Here is a 3480-nt window from a genome sequence, read left to right as displayed (position 1 = left end):
ACATGTTATTGATGTGTACCTTACTAATGCTCGCAGTAGCACCTGGGTATTTGATACTGGTTCTGTTGCTAATATTTGCAACTCGAAACAGGGACTACAGAATAAGCGGACACTAGCAAAGGACGAGGTGACGATGCACGTGGGAAACGGTTCCAAGGTCGATGTGATCGCGGTCGGCACGCTACCTCTACATCTACCTTCGGGATTAATATTAGACCTAAATAATTGTTATTTGGTGCCAGCGTTGAGCATGAACATTATATCTGGATCTTGTTTAATGCGAGACGGTTATTCATTTAAGTCAGAGAATAATGGTTGTTCTATTTATATGAGTAATATCTTTTATGGTCATGCACCTTTGAAGAGTGGTCTATTTTTGATGAATCTTGATAGTAGTGACACACATATTCATAATGTTGAAACCAAAAGATGCAGAGTTGATAATGAAAGTGCAACTTATTTGTGGCATTGTCGTTTAGGTCATATCGGTGTAAAGCGCATGAAGAAACTCCATACTGATGGACTTTTGGAACCACTTGATTATGAATCACTTGGTACTTGCGAACCGTGCCTCATGGGCAAGATGACTAAAACACCGTTCTCCGGTACTATGGAGAGAGCAACAGATTTGTTGGAAATCATACATACCGATGTATGTGGACCGATGAATATTGAGGCTCGTGGCGGATATCGTTATTTTCTCACCTTCACAGATGACTTAAGCAGATATGGGTATATCTACTTAATGAAACACAAGTCTGAAACATTTGAAAAGTTCAAAGAATTTCAGAGTGAAGTTGAAAATCATCGTAACAAGAAAATAAAATTTCTACGATCTGATCATGGAGGAGAATATTTGAGTTACGAGTTTGGTGTACATTTGAAAAATTGTGGAATAGTTTCGCAACTCACGCCACCCGGAACACCACAGCGTAATGGTGTGTCCGAACGTCGTAATCGTACTTTACTAGATATGGTACAATCTATGATGTCTCTTACTGATTTACCGCTATCATTTTGGGGTTATGCTTTAGAGACGGCCGCATTCACGTTAAATAGGGCACCATCAAAATCCGTTGAGACGACGCCTTATGAACTATGGTTTGGCAAGAAACCAAAGTTGTCGTTTCTTAAAGTTTGGGGCTGCGATGCTTATGTGAAAAAGCTTCAACCTGATAAGCTCGAACCCAAATCAGAGAAATGTGTCTTCATAGGATATCCAAAGGAAACTATTGGATACACCTTCTATCACAGATCCGAAGGCAAGATTTTTGTTGCTAAATTCGGAAACTTTCTAGAGAAGGAGTTTCTCTCGAAAGAAGTGAGTGGGAGGAAAGTAGAACTTGACGAGGTAACTGTACCTACTCCCTTATTAGAAAGTAGAACATCACAGAAAACTGTTTTTGCGACACCTACACCAATAAGTGAGGAAGCTAATGATGATGATCATGAAACTTTAGATCAAGATACTATTGAACCTCGTAGATCAACCAGAGTGAGATCCGCACCAGAGTGGTACGGAAATCCTGTTCTGGAAGTCATGCTACTAGATCATGATGAACCTACGAACTATGAAGAAGCGATGGTGAGCCCAGATTCCGCAAAGTGGCTTGAAGCCATGAAATCTGAGATGGGATCCATGTATGAGAACAAAGTATGGACTTTGGTTGACTTGCTCGATGATCGGCAAGCAATTGAGAATAAATGGATCTTTAAGAAGAAGACTGACGCTGATGGTAATGTTACTGTCTACAAAGCTCGACTTGTCGCAAAAGGTTTTCGACAAGTTCAAGGGATTGACTACGATGAGACTTTCTCACCCGTAGCGATGCTTAAGTCTGTCCGAATCATGTTAGCAATTGCCGCATTTTATGATTATGAAATTTGGCAGATGGATGTCAAAACTGCATTCCTGAATGGATTTCTGGAAGAAGAGTTGTATATGATGCAACCGGAAGGTTTTGTCGATCCAAAGGGAGCTAACAAAGTGTGCAAGCTCCAGCGATCCATTTATGGACTGGTGCAAGCCTCTCGGAGTTGGAATAAACGCTTTGATAGTGTGATCAAAGCATTTGGTTTTATACAGACTTCCGGAGAAGCCTGTATTTACAAGAAAGTGAGTGGGAGCTCTGTAGCATTTCTAATATTATATGTGGATGACATATTACTGATTGGAAATGATATAGAATTTCTGGATAGCATAAAGGGATACTTGAATAAAAGTTTTTCAATGAAAGACCTCGGTGAAGCTGCTTACATATTAGGCATAAAGATCTATAGAGATAGATCAAGACGCTTAATTGGACTTTCACAAAGCACATACCTTGACAAGATTTTGAAGAAGTTCAAAATGGATCAAGCAAAGAAAGGGTTCTTGCCTGTGTTACAAGGTGTGAGATTGAGTAAGACTCAAAGCCCGACCACTGCAGAAGATAGAGAGAAAATGAAAGATGTTCCCTATGCTTCAGCCATAGGCTCTATCATGTATGCAATGCTGTGTACCAGACCTGATGTGTGCCTTGCTATAAGTTTAGCAGGGAGGTACCAAAGTAATCCAGGAGTGGATCACTGGACAGCGGTCAAGAACATCCTGAAATACCTGAAAAGGACTAACGATATGTTTCTCATATATGGGGGTGACAAAGAGCTCACCGTAAGAGGTTACGTTGATGCAAGCTTTGACACTGATCCGGACGATTCTAAATCGCAAACCGGATACGTGTTTACATTAAACGGTGGAGCTGTCAGTTGGTGCAGTTCTAAACAAAGCGTCGTAGCGGGATCTACATGTGAAGCGGAGTATATAGCTGCTTCGGAAGCAGCGAACGAAGGAGTCTGGATGAAGGAGTTCATATCCGATCTAGGTGTCATACCTAGTGCATCGGGTCCAATGAAAATCTTTTGTGACAATACTGGTGCAATTGCCTTGGCAAAGGAATCCAGATTTCACAAAAGGACCAAACACATCAAGAGACGCTTCAACTCCATCCGGGATCTAGTCCAGGTGGGAGACATAGAGATTTGCAAGATACATACGGATCTGAATGTTGCAGACCCGTTGACTAAGCCTCTTCCACGAGCAAAACATGATCAGCACCAAGACTCCATGGGTATTAGGATCATTACAGTGTAATCTAGATTATTGACTCTAGTGCAAGTGGGAGACTGAAGGAAATATGCCCTAGAGGCAATAATAAAGTTATTATTTATTTCCTTATATCATGATAAAGGTTTATTATTCATGCTAGAATTGTATTAACCGGAAACATAATACATGTGTGAATACATAGACAAACAGAGTGTCACTAGTATGCCTCTACTAGACTAGCTCGTTAATCAAAGATGGTTATGTTTCCTAACCATGAACAAAGAGTTGTTATTTGATTAACGAGGTCACATCATTAGTTGAATGATCTGATTGACATGACCCATTCTATTAGCTTAGCACCCGATCGTTTAGTATGTTGCTATTGCTTTATC

This window comes from Triticum urartu, chromosome 2, assembly GCF_003073215.2.
Source record: "Triticum urartu cultivar G1812 chromosome 2, Tu2.1, whole genome shotgun sequence".
NCBI lineage: Eukaryota > Viridiplantae > Streptophyta > Magnoliopsida > Poales > Poaceae > Triticum > Triticum urartu.
The sequence above is the reverse complement of the archived record's forward strand: the minus strand, read 5'-3'. Positions refer to the sequence as shown.